General features: G+C 35.8%; 2 pseudogenes; one reads left to right on the top strand and one right to left on the bottom strand.

The window, feature by feature from the left end:
- The first annotated feature begins 6874 nt into the window (after window positions 1–6874).
- LOC120178410 lies at window positions 6875–10216 on the top strand (annotated as a pseudogene).
- Window positions 10217–16041: 5825 nt separating this feature from the next.
- Window positions 16042–18758, bottom strand: LOC120178412 (annotated as a pseudogene).
- Window positions 18759–19235: the final 477 nt, after the last annotated feature.

Genomic DNA, 19235 nt, shown 5'->3' with positions numbered 1-19235 from the left:
CTTCTGATTTCACACACGCTCCAGCCTTTTTCCTCAATTCTCTTATCTCAAGTTCTAATGAACTTTTACTCAAGACTATATCGAGTAATTTCACTTGTTTGGCGTCGGCTGCAAATGGTTAGTAGGAATGGAAAACAAATATAATTGAAAAGGTGGCTTAGAAATTAGAAAGAAGAGAATGAAAGGGTTACTTACACAAGTCACTTCACAACCTTCTATCACCACAATCAATTTTAAAGGCTTACTTGAAAATGCTTGGTGATGAGAATTGTTGATGAATGCTTCCAACTTTTCTTTCTTTTCTTTGTTTTTTTTTCTTCTTTTTGAGTGCTTTGACTTTTGAGTCCTTCAATTTTCTTTGCCGATTTTGTTTTTCTTTTTCTTTGACTTTGCACTTCACTTTTGTATTTTTTTTCTTTTCTTTTTGTTGTTGTTGCACGTTGCTTCTTCCACCAAAGCTCTGATTACCGCTTGATGTAAGGTACTTGTACCTTTTCAAATGATTGTGGATCTAGGAAGGAAGCAAAACAACCTGCAAAGTGAATGGCTCAAAATAGAATGGTTAAGGGTGGTAGACGTAGGGATGAAATGGTAGGCTATTTAAATAATGAGTAATGGAAGCGGAAGATAGTTGATAAGGGTATGGTTATGGAGATGAAATAAAGGGATGGTTGTGAGGATAGTATCTTGAAGAAATCTCAAAGAAGAACCAATGCTATAGAGAGCAGAGACCCAATCTTTATATTGCTTCTTCAAGGGGTGGTATTAAGTACTTTGACCCACTAGTTATATGAACTAGGAACCAGAAGTATCAGATGAAAGAAAAGGGGTTGACGCCACAAGTATAAAATACTTGATAAGTCGATAAAAAGTCACCAGGACTTAAGAAGAGAATAATCTCACTTTAATTGAATAAAAAGGTGTGTTACAAATGAAATATGCTTTCCTATTTATAGGAAATGGAAGGATATGGCCGAATGGTTACAAGAGGTTTCGGCCAGCCCTTGTGCCTCTATAAAATGACATAATTTAATTACAAATAGAGAGGATGGTTCGGTTTAAATGGAAGAAAATATCCTTTGGCCGAATAGTGCTTGTACCCCTTCAAGTTGGCGCCAAATTAGAGAGAAAGGAGTGCTTGGCCGAATGGTAAGAGGACTCTTCATCTTGGCGCCTAAATGAAGTCACACGCCTATCACATGGTGGTCTGGTCACAAGGCGTGCACATGGCCTCTCTAGGATGCTTGTGGTGTAGCCTTGCGCATGGAATGATGGCTGGTCATGTGCTCTATCTTGGGCGTGCATGTGTCTCCTTCCAAGCTAGCTTGAGTGTTGAGCTAGCTAGCAAGAATGGGGCTGTTTATGAATGATCTTCCTAGCCGAGTCCTTTTGAGCTCCATAACAGCATGTTCAGCTACATTCAGCTACCTTTGTCATCACTTTTAGCAACTCAGCTTCAAATAGTCCAACTAGCTAAGTTTAGCTAGCCTGAAGCTTCTCCAGCTGAATCGAGCTTCCCTTAGCATTCCATGAGCTGCCTTGTACTTTGTGAGCTGTTTGTGAGCTGTATGTGACTTCCAAATCGTTCACCAAGCTACCTCAACGTGCATCATACTCCATTGTACCTATATGTGCAAGGAAACAAGGTAAGTTCATGATATTGAGCTAAAAACGAGCTAAATACCTTGCTGCCATGTTTGTTTATGGTAATGTGAGCTAGGTATGATGGTCATGAGCTAAGTACATCATCTCCTAATATGTGTAAGATAATGTATAAAGCCTAAGAGTTAATATGAATGCAAATAAACTAATGAAATGCATTATAAGTATGTTGTCTTGATGTATATATAATAATCATGCTTAATATGATAATAAAACTATCCTAACATGTTTAACATATTAAAATAACAATGTATAATATGAATTCATACTAAGTTATTCTTTAGATATTAAAACATTATATAACATAACATTAGAGAGTGTTAAGTCATCAAATGAATCAAAAACTTCAAGACACTTAGTTAAGAGCACTTCCCTGAATTGTTTGGCCCTTGACCTAGTAATGGGACCGTGTGGCATGACCTCCGGATCTGGTGTAGACGTGACTATATCATCCGAAGGACATGATTCATTAAACGCATAAAGGTACTAGGGGCATTAGTCAAGCCAAAAGGCATGACTAACCATTCATACAAACCTTGTTTGGTTTTGAACGCAGTTTTCCACTCATCACCTTTCTTCATTCTTATCTGGTGGTAGCCACTTTTAATATCAATTTTGGAGAAGATATTGGCCCCGCTAAGTTACAAAATATTTTCCCAATATTGGCCCCGCAGTTTGTCTGAATTGTTTAATGAATCATGCCTTTTGGTTTGTACCACTTGATGTAAGGTACTTGTACCTTTTCAAATGATTGTGGATCTAGGAAGGAAGCAAAACAACCTGCAAAGTGAATGGCTCAAAATAGAATGGTTAAGGGTGGTAGACGTAGGGGTGAAAAGGTAGGCTATTTAAATAATGAGTAATGGAAGCGGAAGATAGTTGATAAGGCTATGGTTATGGAGATGAAATAAAGGGATGGTTGTGAGGATAGTATCTTGAAGAAATCTCAAAGAAGAACCAATGCTATAGAGAGCAGAGACCCAATCTTTATATTGCTTCTTCAAGGGGTGGTATTAAGTACTTTGACCATAGTTATATGAACTAGGAACCAGAAGTATCAAGATGAAAGGAAGGGGTTGATGCCACAAGTATAAATACTTGATAAGTCGATAAAAAGTCACCAGGACTTAAGAAGAGAATAATCTCACTTTAATTGAATAAAAAGTCATCAGAAGATAAAAGGAAATCATACACTAGGAGCAGTCCAAATTCGGCCACCAAATGGAAGCAAGAACCTATTACCTTCCGGAAACAAACTCCAATCCAACTAAAGGAACGCGCAGAGATACCCAATCTGCACAAATGGGCGAATCTAGCAAGGGTAAAGAAAAGCAAACCAGCACTTTCGAGAGATCAAGAGACATCAAATGTTTCAAGTGTTTTGGAAAAGGACATGTTGCTAGTCAATGTCCCAACCGAAATGCTATGATGGTACTTGATAATGGAGATATTGTATCAGATTCTGATGAGCCTATTTTTGACGAGGAACCTGAAATAATACAAGACGAAGAAACGGAAGAAAATGCAGATCATGGTGAAATGCTTGTTTCAAAGAGGTGCCTACAATCACAACATCCCAAGAGGATATTCAAAAAACAATATCTTTCATACAAGGTGCCATGTCAAGGATAAGGTTTGCACAATGATCATCGATGGAGGAAGTTGCACAAACGTAGCCAGCACTCTTATGATTGAAAAACTTGGATTGGCAACGTCAAAGCATCCTACTCCGTATAAACTCCAATGGCTCAATGAAGGAGGTGAGTTAAATGTTACCAAACAGGTTCTAATTCCTTTTTCAGTTGGTAGGTACAAGGACGAGGTGCTTTGTGACATTGTCCCTATGCATGCTAGCCACATTTTACTTGGGAGACCATGGCAGTATGATAAAAGGGCTATTCATGATTGTTTCATAATCAATATACTTTTAAGCATGATGGACGCAAGGTGACCTTGATGCCTTAACGCCCAAAGAAGTGCAAAAATCAGTTGCATATGAGAAAGAGTGTACAAGCATGGCGCAAAGACAAAACCCCAACAAAGAATAAAGAGGAACAAAACAAGAAACCAAACTTCTTCATAGAGAAACATGATGGTTCAATGCTGGAAAATGAAGGGTCTTCTACGAACAATGGTGATGTTTGGGACTTAAAGTCGCAACTCTTCACCAATGGGTTTAATCTTCAAAAGGTAAGTAACTTTTCATATGAAACCTTTTCTTTTCTCACTTTTCAGGACCAATCACGTAAAAGGTCACTTCCAAAAGGGATATCCTTAGATAAAGATCATTCCCAAAAGGTATCTGTTGGTAAATCATATTCCAAAGAAAGACCTAAAAGGAAATCTTACGAAAAGGTACCTAATGGAAGAACACAAACATTCAAAGAATACTTTCTATTAGCAAAGAGGCGTGAAGCTATGCAAGGACAGAATGAACTCGATTTGAGGACAAATCGCCCTAAAGAAGGGGGGATGATATCATCACGTTTTCATATACAAAGGGAGTACTTTTGAACATCTTTATATTGAATTTACTTATTATTAGCTTTATAATATATGCTATTATAATATATTTTATGATAAGAATATTAGTTAAAATAACTTAGTATGAATTCATATTATACATTGTTATTTTAATATGTTAAACATGTTAGGATAATTCATACTAAGTTATTTTAACTAATATTCTTATCATAAAATATATTATAATAGCATATATTATAAAGCTAATAATAAGTAAATTCAATATAAAGATGTTCAAAAGTACTCCCTTTGTATATGAAAACGTGATGATATCAAGGGGTTTCGAAACCAGGCAAGGACGTTTCAAAATCAGGCTGAAATTTTTGAAATTTTGAGCATTCTGCCTTAAAGGTTTCAAAACCTTAAAGGGGGTTTTGAAACCTTACACCAAGAATTGAATATTTTGACTTATTTTGAGTTTTTAAACATATTTTAAGGTGTAGATCAAGTCAAAAATACTTGGAAAATATTTTTCAAGTTTTGTGGACTTTAAATTATTTTTGAATCATTTGAACAAATTCAATTTTACATTTATTTGTTATATCAAAATATAGGTTCAACAGATGACAAATTGGTAGGGCGGGTACAGATGCCCCTTCCCCTATCCCTATATTCACATAATATTTTTATATCAATAGCTACCCACCACCCATGACATGTAAAATTTTAAATCCATACTCGCCCATGCAGATACATTATCAAATCCACCCCCATACCCACTACCCAACTAGATACCCACTATCCATCCCATACCCGAATATACTCATCAATTCCCGCCTAGCAGCAACCTCACAGATTACATAAGCAATAAAATATGAAACAAAGACATCCATTAAGAAGCATAATAAAATAAACCAAGGATTAATTGAGTTTGTACCCTAACATTTGGTTAAATTATAAGTAATGTCCTATAAAATCTTAAGATTTATAGAATAATCTCTGAAATTATACCTAAAATTCATAATGGTCCAAGATTTATATGACAAGTAATCAGTGGTCAGGAAGATGTGGGGCGGGTGGATGCGGAGCATGTAAGGTCTTAAACCCATCACCTACCCACCACCCACAGCGGATATGAGTTTTAACATCCACACCCGCCCACTAAACTTATATCCATCGCCGCCTCAATTGGAGCGAATGCTTTAAAAAATCCATGAAATTGTACTCGTTTGTCATCCTTACTTTGAACACATGGCATTCCCACATCAACAACATGCTTTAACCGTTAATCAACTAATTATTTTCACCCAATCAAGTGACATTTTCTCTTAAAAATAAACATTAGGAGTTAAAGTACTTCAACAAAAAAAAAATCAAAGTAACTATCTTTCAAATGTTAAAGCTAAATTTTTCCGTTATGCCTATTATAAAACAACACTGTCAAACAAATTAACAAATGAGTTAATCGTGAATAAAAATGAATCCGATACAGTTTCATTCTAGTTTGTCCGAATATAAAATTATTGTTCCAACTTAATAAACAAATAATATGTAAATAATTTGATGAATACTATATTTATTTATTTTAACAATTATAAGTAAATTTTATTAATAAAAAGTAATGAAATGAATCTAAATTATAACATATTTAAAAAATGAAGACGATAGTTACCAAAAGACTCACATAAAATAAAAACATTAGACTTAAAGATACAAAAAAAATGAAACATTTCATTGTGAACGATGTTCAACAACAAAAGAACTCAATAACATTCATAAAACTCATTGTCTCTGTCAAATGAAACGTTTTACAAAGTGATAAATGAGTGATGAGCGAACCAAACGATTTGACAGACTGTTTCGTTACACAATTCTGATGATCTCACAATATGTGACAATCGACAAAACAATCAGAAAACACCAACACGACCATAAACGTATACATAAAATTTATCAAAAGTCATACGGAATGTATCATAAGAGCAGAGAAAAAGTGTCACAAAAATAAAGAAAAACGTGTCATAATGATAAAGATTCCTGTTTAAAATCGAAAAAACTCTAAAATAAAAAAAGTACATAGTACGAAAAAAAGAAAAAAAATCGACTAAACAAAAATCAAAAGAAAAGAAGAAGACATATTCAAAAATATTTATAAAAAAAATCTTAGGTTAAAGAAAAAGATAAAAACCCAATACTCTTTTCATTTAGTAGAATTGAAGATAATTTATATAATGGAATTCAAATTCAGGTAACTAAGTTTAAAGAAAACAAAAGGTAAATTTATAAATTAATCAATCAAATGTAAGTTATAAAAACAATATTGTTATTTTTTATACATCCATCGTGATACGACCAATTATATAAAATAATTAAAATTAAATATTATAAAAATATTAAGAAATTAACAATTTCAATAATATCATTATTTGAGACTAATGCTCGAGTTCATCTAAATAGGTTAAATAATTAGGATTTCGTCAAAATTTCTGTTAACAAGTTTTAATCTACTCATGGATCAAGATACAAATAAGCAAACAGGAAGGGGAAAAAAATAAAGAGAAAGCTGAAACCACTTCGACGCGCTATTAACGGATGTTCCAAACACGCACCTAGGCACAGCTTCCACTTCTCCCTCGAATATTTTTGAGTAGCCTAGAGTTAGCGCGTTTCTTTCACGCGCGAACGACTGAATGTTCGTTTTTCTTTTCCTAATTTATTTGTTAATTCCTCTTTGCCCTAATCGACCGGGATTGAGAGGTTCCTCTCTTTATCGTGAAGCCCCCCATCCCTTGCCTTTATCTGAAGAACTCCATAAATCAATCATGTCCTTCCCCTTGAATCCCCACTCGACTCGGATCAAGACTCGCTCGACTCGTTCACCGTTTCTATCTCCGCAGGAATATCACGCCCCGACGTCTTGACTCGGTAACTCAGTGAGCCGATTCTCTCCCTCGGTCTCCTCTCACGCACGTTTTAGATCTGTCTATTCTCTGTTTGGTTTTGATTTTTTTTTAATTTTTGTTTTGAAGAATTAAAAGATGGAACCAATGGATATCGTAGGGAAGTCGAAGGAAGACGCTTCGCTTCCCAAAGGTAAAATTTTCACGTTTCATCTGCTTTCTCGTCGTAATGTATATCTTATCTATTTGAAATTATTTGGTATCTTGATGATTTTTTTTTTTTTTAAAATCTCATTTTTTCGTTTATTTGGTTTCTCTGGTTTCTAAAACTTCTTAATCTCAAGACTCGAATTTGCTAGTGGTACTTTTATCCGGCATTATAGTTTAGCTGAGAATGATTGGAGTCAACCGTTTTGTCTCTTGATTTTGGGTTTCTGGATTATCTATGTCAACTTATGCTTCGAATATTAGTAAATAGGTGAATTAGTTGCCATTGAAAGTTAATTACGGTTATTTCTGAGTAAGCTACCGAAAGGTGAAAGTTTGCATAAACTTGAATTTGATGGTGTTAAGGTAAGCACAATGAGACAAAATCTCTTATGATATAAAGCATAAATTTGTGTTCAAACATTATCTTGTTGATTCTTTTTGTAATGTGAGAGTTTCAAGCTTTTCCTGAGGAGCTATCTTTTGCTTTGTCTGTCAAAGATGTTTGAAAATGTTGTTGGTTGTTTATATGTGCGTCCATTTATTATTATATATTATAAATTATTTATACGTACACGTGTTTTTTGTTTTCAAACTCCAAGAGAGATGTTCTTGTCTAGAGCTTTCATGAGAGGGATTCCATTGCACTGCTTGAGGACTGTGATGTCTTTGAGAACGGATGGTAAATATTGTATAAGAAAACAATTTATTCCTATGCTGCAGAGAATTCGTAATTGGCAAGGGTTGCAAGTGTTTGTATAATTATGCCTTGTATGGGTTGATGTATATGCTTTCCCTGGTAATCTTTCTTACTTGGTGAAATGGAGCTTATGAGCTAATAACAGGTCGATAATGTTTTTAAACACTTTACGTGATTCACTTTTGTCGTAATTTAGGATTCTGATTCTAATTTACTTTTAAATGTTATGAAAAGAGAACGAGGGTGTCAAATTTTCCTCTAAAATAGCTGAAATCCTTCTTTGTGCACATGCAAATTATACTTTCTTATATAGTGTCTGCTCAGGGCTTTGCACCTATGTGGTTTGGTTTTGATTGTTTTATTGCTTTGTGATGCCAATTATATGTGTGTTTTTTTTTCAGCAACTATGACGAAAATTATAAAGGAGATGTTACCACCAGATGTACGTGTTGCGAGAGATACTCAAGATCTTTTGATTGAGTGCTGTGTAGGTTAGATAATTAGTTTGATCTTTCTTCCTTTTCAATCTATTTAAAGTAACCCAGTTCTACTTGGTTTCTATTCTACAGCCAAATTCCTCAGTTTTTAACTACTGTTTTAGGGATCACTTTTCCACTGTTTGTTTGCCTGACATCTTATGATATTAAAGAGATATTCTTTTGGATGTTAGTGTCAATCTATATAGTAAATATTTGTTCTTAAAGGCATGTGATGAACAAAGGAAATAGTCTTCTCCTGGTTAATATTTTTTCTCATGTCCTATTGGCTAGTCAAGGCAGTTTAGACCTTTTCAGTAGCTAGCACCTTTACAGCTGTACATTAGTAATTGATAAGTTGAATGATTGTCAGAATCGTTCTCTTGTAAGCACAAGTACATGACCTAACCTCTGTGGATGCGATTTGACAGTTTATTAGTCTCATATGGTTATACTCACTGTAGATTTGTTGCGTCCTTGAAGATTTTGGCGGGAAAAAGATTTTTCTTGTTAGAATCATGTTTGGCAAGTTTATGCGCCATCTATATCCCTTGTAATTCTTTTACATCTTTGGGTTTTTACTGTCCCAAACCATAATCTAATTGGTAGTACCAGTTTCTTGTTTGTTGGAACTGATCAAAACTGTAATCCTTTTTCAGAGTTTATTAATCTCATTTCATCAGAGTCCAATGAAGTTGTAACAGAGAGAGAAACGAACCATAGCACCTGAGCATGTACTGAAAGCTTTAGGTATCCATGTCACAAACCTACTTTCACATTTTAATTTGGTTCCTTTTTGTGTGTGATTTTGTTTTCTTCTTGTTGCATTATCAGGATTGGAGAAAGTAATGTATTAAATAGGACCTTTACTGTATGGTTCAGCAGTATCTTTATGCTTATAGCCATTTTAGCCTGCTCTCGATCTTAACTAGATACATATAAGGTTTTAAATTGCTTACACCAAAAAATTTCCTGCAATCAAGGTTCCAAGAAGGATATTTTTGTGTTTATATTAAGCTATGCCTTAACTAATACTTGCTCCATCTGAACGATAGAGGCATAACTCTTAAATATGTTTTTTCCTCATTACTGTTCAAAGTCAGGTAGCTTTAAGCAGAAGTTCTGCAACTGTCCGTTGAATTGTTTTGTATTGGTGTTTCTTTACAACAGTGATCTGAAAAAGGTAATTGTTACTGAAACTTATATATACATGTAATTTTTTAGGTTCTTGGGTTTGGGGAGTACATGAGGAGGTATATTCTGCATACGAGCAACACAAGATTGAGACCATGGTAATTATTTGTCTTGCTCCTTGTTTGCATTTGGAATTCTGCAATCTCAATCTTTGGAAACTGAATTTTAGTTTGTATAACCGACTATCCGAGATTGCCCTTTTCGTTCCTCTCTCTTTTTTCTCTGAGCCTATCGTGTTATTATTTGTTATTGACCAAGAAGTATTCTTGAAATGCAGCATGACTCTTTGAAAGGAGGCAAATGGAGCAACGGAGCGGAGATGACTGAAGAAGAAGCGGCAGCTGAGCAGCAGAGGATGTTCGCTGAAGCACGAGCGAGAATGAACGGTGGGGCTGTTGTTCCGAAGCAACCTGAATCTGACCCAACCTTAGAGAGCTAATTGTTTAGGCTTGTTTTCTTTCACCATGGGTAAGCATCCTTGATTATTCCATCAGTGCTTCTAAAGTTATAATCTGAATGCCACTGGTTAGTGCATTGGCCCGTGTGGATATCTGTGGATGCTATCTATATTCTACAACTTAATGCAATTAGCAAGAGTTTGTTCATTTCTATCATTCATACATTTATCTATCTAGCTAACATTATACGATGCAAATTTGATATATAAATATCTTGGTTTTAAAAGGCACGCCTAGGCGCGAGGCGCAGCCAGGCACTGAAGATGGCACCCGCCTCGGTAGAGGCGAGGCGAGATACAAGAGGCTCGCTCCTCCGGGCTTTAGGCGCCGAGCGTAGTGCCTTGGAGCTTCTGGGTTAAAACCCTAACTTCAAATCTGTCTTTGGTTGAATCCTTTAGTGGTGGCTGTTAATTACTGGTCAGGGTTTATCTCTTTTAATCGACATTTTGATAAAGGAAAGGAGAGGAAAGGAATATAGGGGTATTGAAATAGCAGAGAAGATGAAAGCAATATTTGAAAAAAGACCTTTTGTGCCTCAGTGCGCCTTGCGCCGTTAAAAACCAAGATAAATATGTGAATTATCTGATTCATGACATTGACAAGTAGTGACACGGATACAATCCGACTTGGCCCCTACATTGTTGTTTATTTGCCCCGACGTATGATGGATTGCCGTAGCCATATTATCACGGTTCATGTGAATCGATAAGTGTCATCAGTTCCGTTCCATTGAGTTTATGGTTTCATATCGACAGGAAAGGCATTGTCTATTTTGATCTTTGATCTGTTGAATTTACAGTTCATTTCAACCTGTAAAGTATCATCTGTTTCGGTAATTCGAATTTTGACGAATGTATTTACATTCCGTGGTGGATGGTTCTTTAAACTTTGTAAGCAGGGTTATGTTTGTTGAACATACCTGTATAGGGGGTGCAAAAGAGCCACTTTTACCTCGGATCTTTTTAATTATCTTTCTTAGCCGATGCACAGAGAAAATAAGGAATAATTGTATTAAATTTTGAACTAAAATGACATAAATTACATCGTTTTTGGTATATAAATTCTCCAATTTGAAAATCAAAAGGGAAATACATCTTAGGTCACTTAATTTTTAGAAGTTGTAATTTAAAATATTTATTTAAACATATTTCTGTCTTTGTAATAAAAAATAATGTTTACCATTGTCTGATATAATGATAATTTTGGCACGTGAGACTACTAATTTTATCAAATTGATTCTAGTTTGAAATAATTCATTAATTTAATCTTTCATATTTAATTTTTTTTTCTATTTAATTTTTTATAGGGTAAAGTATAGTAATGGTCACTTAACTTTTCTAAAGCTTTCATTTAAGTCCCCCAAACTTTTAAAACTTGCAATATAATCTTCTAATATTTAGTCTGTTTGCAATATGGTCTCGATGTAGCAGGTCGTTTGACGTCGTTACACTGTCGTTAGTACATTTGCAATATGGTTACTGAACTTTTTAGGCGTTTGCATTTAGGTCCCTCAATTTTTAAAACTTGCAACATAATCCTCAATTTCGTTCAAACCCCAAATTCATTTTTATCTCGAATTTCTTTTTTCGCTTTTCTATTCTCATTTCTAGCGTAACTTTTCAGTCAGTGATGCATGGGAAATTCTAATCTAACTTTGAATTATGTGGAGGTGTTGACTTGAATAAGGGTCCATTGAGAGAAGACCCGACCAAGGGACTATATGGACCATCAACGATTCAATGTGTAATGTTAGATACATGCCATCTCAGGTGAAGCATAGATGTTCGATGAAATGCTTGTGAGAAGAAAATGGGGTTAGAAATTCAGAGTTAACAAATATTACTAAGATGAACCAAATATCATTATTGAAAGTCACCCACAAAGCTGGAATTATTTTTTATAAATGGCATATAATAATTTGTTCGTTTAATCCTTGTGGTTAAAAATTTTCCAGCAGATGATCAAATATAATGAAATCCCAAACATGGCATTCACCTCTCAGTCTCTTTCGCTCACATATTGCAAATGCCTGAAAAGTTCAGTGACCATATTGCAAACGTACTAACAGAAGTGTAACGACATCAAACGACAGGTTACGTCGGGGACCATATTGCAAACGAACTAAATGTTGGAGGAATGTATTGTAAGTTTTAAAAGTTGGGGGACCTAAATGAAATCTTTAGAAAAGTTCAGTGACCATTACTATACTTTACCCTTTTTATATCTAACAAGTAGGGTTGGACGCAAATTTTATGTTAGGTGGTGAATTTGAACTTATAAAATTTAAGGGAGGCGAACTTAAAATTATAAAAAAATTTAGGGAGGCGAATTCAGGTTTTCAACAAAAAATACATAGAAAAATTTAAAATGTATTATAGTTTTAAATTTTTAGGGCGGCAACCGTCCCAACATGCCCTCGCCTAAATTCATCCCTGCTAACAAGTGAGATCATTATATGTTTATAATGCCTCGAACCTTAAGTTAGTAGTTTAGGTCAATTCGAGACACATAATCTGAGCCCAAAGGATTTATTAAATAGTTGGACCAAGTTTAGTTGAAATTGGGTTTGAGTTGGGCCTAAGAGAATTATGAATGGTGATGATATTTTATGAAATGGAGTGTAGAGAGACTTGAGGTGAAATTTCCCATTGTTGTTTAAAAGCTGAAAACTCCTCCCTTATTATATGTGTTTACGTGAACTAGAGATGACAAAAAAACCGAATCCGTCGGGGAAAATCAAAAACCGAATTAAACGGATCAGGTTTGGGATGATAAACGGGGACAGTAATCCCCGCCCTGATTACCCGAATACCCGGCCCGATAAATATTAAAAATAATTATTTCATATATATATATAATATTATAAATTTAATTTAAATTAAAAAATATATAAAGGAGATTAGGATTTAGGAGAACACATCTTGACCTACTCGTCACTTTCCCTGCGGTTACTCTCAAGTCTTGCTTCGCCGATCTTCACCTTCCCTAGTGACTTCTACGACCGATCTTCCCCTTCCGAGTTCCGGCCTTCCCTCGTCACTTTTCATCCGATTGTATTTGAGGTTAGTCTTGCATCTTTATGTTTACTAGCATGTGATGGTAGTAGCTTCTGTAAACCAATTTTAATGGTTTGTAATCAATTTTACGGTTGCAATCTTGTTCTTTTACTCATGGTAGTAGCTTCTGTAATCAATTTTAATGGTCTTGCATCTTTATGTTTACTAGCATCTTCTTACTGTGTATATAAAATTGTTGGGCAGCAGTATGGATTTTGAGAAAATCTGAAGTACAACACCTTATAGCTGTGGTACAACTCTCCTATGCATTCAGTTCAATGTGTATACATGGAGTACAACATCTTATGCTTGCAGTACAACAACCATCTGCGTGCAAGTCCATGCAACCTGCACTTTTATATGTGATGCTATCTATTCTTTTTTTTAATTCCTCAGTATTATTTTTGTTTGTCAGTTAATTTGGTAGTGGGTAATTTTAGTTGCTTTTATATTTCTACTTCTGGATGGGATGTACCTGAATGATAAATGTGAAATTAGTGTTTCAAGTTTGATAAATGGTCTTCAATCTTGTTTGCAAACTAATGCATTTTAGGAAAAATAGTTACTAATTATCCCCACGTGAAATTTACCCGTTTAAATAATCGTTTATTCTAAACAGGGATATCAGTTTCCCTACGGTTTTTCCCGAGTACCCGATGGGAGATCCCTGTTTAAATCCATGCGGGGGTTTTAAGCGGGGACAGGGAGACCAATTCCCGGTCTGAAACCGCCCCGTTGCCATCCCTAAGGTGAACAAAACCCCCCACACAAAAAAAATATCTCAGCAAACACCCTTCTTTTATATTTTTCTCTTTCTCTTCTAAGTGAAGTTTCAAGCTTTGCAAGTTTAATTTGGTTAATCTAAGATGAGAATGTAATTCCCATTCTCCGAGTTTCAATTTAAGTTCCATTTTGTAAGTTTTTAGCCATAGTTTCCAAAATGAGTTTTTGAGAGGTTAAATAAAATCTATGAATTCTAGGTTATTTTGTTAGATTTAAGATGTAAGAACTGTGCTAATATTTATTCCCACCATATAGATAACTTAGAAATTCCTTTTTCTTGCCCTTGAATATTGAAAGAAGTGTGAGAAAGTTCAAAAGCTAAAGGAAAAGAGAAAGCACCTCTTGAGTTAGTTGGGGCTTTGCTATTACTCAAGAAATTCGAGGTAACCACACTTACCACTCTTTTATACTCTTTAGTGAGTCATTAGTAATGCAAGATATCATATAAGTTGAGTTTAAAGCTTGATGAATATTAACATGGTAGACTTCATGATTTATGTTTTTAATACGTTTTAAAGCATGTAGTTTATGACCCTTATTGATCACATAAGACATTAATAACAATTGAAAACCTCAAAGTAGTAATTTAGGTGAAATCGAGTGCCCAAATAGGGTCATCTCAAGCGAGGGTAGTGGTATTGGAAGAACAGTACCGATATTTTTCTTTAAATTAACCTGAAATTGTTTAAATTTCAAAGGTAGTATCGATACTCATTAGAGAAGTATTTATACTCAGGGTACATTATCGATCCTCCAAGGGTAAGTATTGTTACTAGAGTATTTTTAAAACAATGAAGCCAAATTTGGTACTGGTACTCTTGGGAGTATTTATACTTGTCATAAAATTCAAAACATCGAACTAAGGATTGGTGTCGATACCCAAGGGGTATCAATACTAAACGACCAATACCGATATCGAGTGATCAGTATTGGTACCACGCACAATTTCAAGCATTATTTTCTAGAAATTTTAAGAGGGTATTGAGGTTTCCCAATAATTCTATAATTACCTTCAATAAGACTACAATGCTAAATTACACTTAGCAACGAGATCAATTAGGGTGACATAAGACTAGCCTTGATTGATGCTCGGGAAACGATCAGGACACCCGAGTTCCCTTAATAAAGATAGCGGTGTCGATGTATAGATTCAGTCCGAATATCCATAGGTAGTGCGCGAGGTACTTTAAACTGACCAACTAAGGCGCGAGGTACCTGCGAGGGGTGGGTTAGTCGAGGGTGTTGTGTCCGATGTAGAGATTCTAGGCCACATCATTGGTAGACTAGAGGGGTGTGTGAGCTCCGAGATGCAGAACGCTCAGCCGCACTGTGATGTCTACCCTAGAGTAGAGAGTGAGTATGCGAGTATACTCACTGATATATGATATCTGATAGCTTGAGCATATTTTGATGCACTCTTAATATGATTTAATTGTTAGTGTGACACTGGACTAATAAGCTCAGCGTTTGGAATTTATTTCCTTAAGCAGATTCATAGATGGAGCAGTTGAAGAGCTTTTGTGCATAGTAGATCCAAACCCAGATTTCAGGGTAGAGTACGTCCCGATTTCTTCTTAGAGAGCATGTATAATTATATCCCTATTTTGTATAATCGAGTTGTGGCTAAATTTAAAACTTTGGTCTGTATATTTTAGAATATTATTATGGCAGCTCCCGATTGTAAACTGATTTATATAGATATTATTATTTATTTTATCATGAGCAAATTTCAAATGAATGTTTTCAATTGAGCATGTTAAAGAAAATTTTCGATTAGTCACTTCAGTGGTTTCGTGTGACACTCTTATCGGTCGACTGAATGTCATACTGGTGTAAGGTGTTACAATGTTAATATCCACCCCACCAGTCCCGTCTAGATCCATCCCTACTAACAAGTAAGTTCATTGTTTGCTAATCTGTCAAAGTAATAGGAAAATTATATAATGTTATTAAGAGAAGAACAATGTGTACAAAGATCAGATTGATAAATTTCGAACAACGTTATTGAATTATTTTGAATAAATTCACATTATTATTTCATCTAATATTTAATCGTTAATCATAATATTTTTTTAAATAATCCCAGTGAGAAATTAAAACATTTAAAAGAATTTCTAATGTATTTTGAAATATCATTTTTTTCTATACATCTGGTCTCTGACGTGCAAATCCTGGCTGCAAAATGTGGTTAGGCATCGATTAGTTTAATCTGAAAAATAAAAGAAAGGATGAAAAAGGTCACCATACCTGAAGAAGCTTTGAAGGAGCTCCAAAAGGCTGTGAAGTGGTACGACTTCTCGTTTTTCTTCCACTTGATGCAGCAATTGAAGGACTGTCGGCCGTAGTTATATCCCAAAAACTCCGTTTCCTCGTCTTTGATGTGATCGGCGTTCCGGAACCGATGATTCGGGCTTTTCCATTCTCCTAATGGTTTTGCATTCTTCCTCGAAAGCTCCCGGATCATATCTTCTTTTGCTTTAATTCTAAAGCATGGTCTTTCTTCATTCTTGCCATTTCCGATTCCAAAGCTTTAACTCGCAGTTTAAGCTCGTTGACAGCTTCTTCTGCATCCCTTTTACTGGATTCTGGTGTGGCGCAATTCCGACTTAAAATGGTCGTTTGAGCTTCGTTTTCATTGTTGGTTGGGATGTTGATGGAGGCGTTGTTAGAGACGAGAGTGAAGTAAGCGTTGGTGTGAAACGTCGGCCTTGGCCGCCATTGATTGCGCTTGAAAGCTTAGCAACTTTTGCTGTTGGCGAACCAGTTGAATTCGTAGTTTACAAGCTTGGGTTGATCGGCTGCACTTGTTTCAGGTGATGCAAGTACTTCCTCATTGGCCTCACATGCCTGCAAGTAAAATAAGATGTTCTATGTTATTCAGATTCGGTGAGAATATTCGATACAATGTATCAAACACGGATACTTCGAGAAAAATAGTTGGCTTCAAATACGAGTTACGAACCTTGGTTCAGATTTCCTAGCCCGGTCAGCCCAATGAATGGTGTTTTGTGTTTCACCAAATGAAACATTACTGGGACTGATATTAGTGCTCATCAGTGTTACAAGCCCCACCTAATGAGTCCTTCAAGAATTGAGTGAGTTTCAAGTTCCGGTACGGTATGTGTTTCGAGTGATCGAAGCGTTCTTCGATCAGTCGCGAGAGCTCGTTCCGAACCAGCAAGATCGATGAATGAGAACTTCCGACTTTATTAATGACGTTCATTGAAGCGTCTTTCACTCTGTATTCAACCACAACCTAGAAGAACAGAGATAGTAGTCAGTAACGGATCTGTAACAGCAGGATTGGATTTGACTCGACATAGGTATACCTGGAGAATTGCATGGGATCGAGAAGATGTTTCGTTAGCACGGGTCGGTTCGGTGATTCGGTTTTGGTTTCCTCTTCGAAGCAATGCCATCACCTGCCACAACCAAACCAGACTATTGAACCCGTTTCATTCAATCAACTGTTGCAAGATACTAATAAAATTAGGGTTCAATATGAAAATTTACTTCATCTGTTGAATAAGCCCTGTATTGTGTAAAACCTGCAGCTGCAATTCCCTGCATTTGCATAAAATCAAAGGCATACATGTTTAGAACTTAAATGTAATCATCGGGTGTAAATGTCGGATATCGGCATGTATTTGGATGGCGTTTGAAGGGTTATATCAAATAAGAGTCGAACCAACATAGAATATCGAATACGGGTCTGTTTGATCATATCAGACATCTGGCACTCATGTATGAATGTATATCAACACAGATATGAAGGCCTACGTTACTCGAACTCGAGTGGACGTGTTGGTTACTGACCTGTTTTATCTTCTCTCAAAAAAGGGGTCTTCCAGGAGATAGTAAATCCCGGACGGTTTCGTTGTAGACTTCGAGATAAGAAAGATGAACAACATGGTTTCCATCAAGCTTATTTGTCTAATCTTCGTAAAATGATCCTTTATTGCCAAGACCACGAAGCTCGGGTTATCGACGGTGCCTAACATCGTATACGTTTTGCCGGCTCCTGTGGCACCGTAGCAGAACACTGACCCATTTCTTCCCTGCAACACTTCTTCCACAAGCTCTGCAGTCCTGCAAATCCAACTTGCTTCAGACGAAATCCGTCTCGGATACATACTAATATAGCATTCATACCCGAATTCGAAAAACATTAACAAATACCAGTGACTAACATGGATAGGGAATATGACCCTTCAAGTAAACTGAATGTACCGATACCAAATACGTATTCGTATTTAAAACCTGCACGTAAAACCGAATAACATAAGCTAAACAAGTGATAACAAAAACTAAAATCCAACTTGAACCTCAACATTGTGGTATAAACTTCATATTGACAATTGGAATCTAGGAATGAAGCATCAAAAGTGAATTTTCCTAGTTCCAAGCACACAGTTATGGGCTAAACTGCCTATGCTACTTCAACTCCTCGAACATGAATGTCGGATACGAGTATCTGCAATTCGAATCAAAATGGAATCATACATGAAATCAAAACTTACGTGGTGGTATACACTTCATATTGGGTATGGAATCAGGGAGTGAAGCATCAAAGGTGAAATGCCTGCCTTTAAGCCTCTTCATCTAAGATAATCACTCTCATCACCACACTCAGTCAAGTAAACATCTTTTTTGTTCACAATCTTCACACAACACCTTGATCCAGCTTCTTTCTCCTTCTTCGACATCGGCCTAAGCCTTACAAACACGCGGCTCTCTTTTTTCTCATTCATCTCCATTGATAGCTTCCTTGCAACTGCAGTGTCTGTACCCTTTGTTGCAAAGATGAAACCCCAAGAATCATGGTCAGCAGTACCAATGAAATGATTCCTTTGAATCATCAAAGCTGTCGAATTCGATATCGGAGCCAATGTTGTGTCGGAATTGTGTTTTCGTCATAATGACGTTGTTGCTGCTGTTTCTAAGAACTGCAGAAGCTTTCTTTTGTTGTTCATAAAATAGTTAATTCTCTGAGTTTTTCCTTCAATTTCTCATTGGAACATTATTGTTTTTGTTCTCCTCCTCCCCTTGTTCTTCGTTTGATCTTCTCTTTGTGCTGATCTGAGATTGAGACCTTGTAGAAACTGGCATTTATGATTTTTCACTATCCAAACACGTCTGGAGATATAATTTTCTTAAAAACCCCAATTGAGAAAAAGAGCTGAAAATGCAAGAAATGTTGACGGAAACTATTTTCCTGGAAAATTCAAAGCTTGGGAAAACATCTAGTTGATATAGTTTTTCTCACCGCGCAACATTCCCCACGGTACAATTTTTTTAAACAGACAATGATTAAAAAAGCAGCTCAAAATGCAATA

The sequence above is a fragment of the Hibiscus syriacus genome, unplaced genomic scaffold (assembly GCF_006381635.1).
Source record: "Hibiscus syriacus cultivar Baekdansim isolate YM2019G1 unplaced genomic scaffold, ASM638163v2 tig00112349_pilon, whole genome shotgun sequence".
In the NCBI taxonomy this organism is placed as follows: Eukaryota; Viridiplantae; Streptophyta; class Magnoliopsida; order Malvales; family Malvaceae; genus Hibiscus; species Hibiscus syriacus.
The sequence above is the reverse complement of the archived record's forward strand: the minus strand, read 5'-3'. Positions and strand labels throughout refer to the sequence as shown.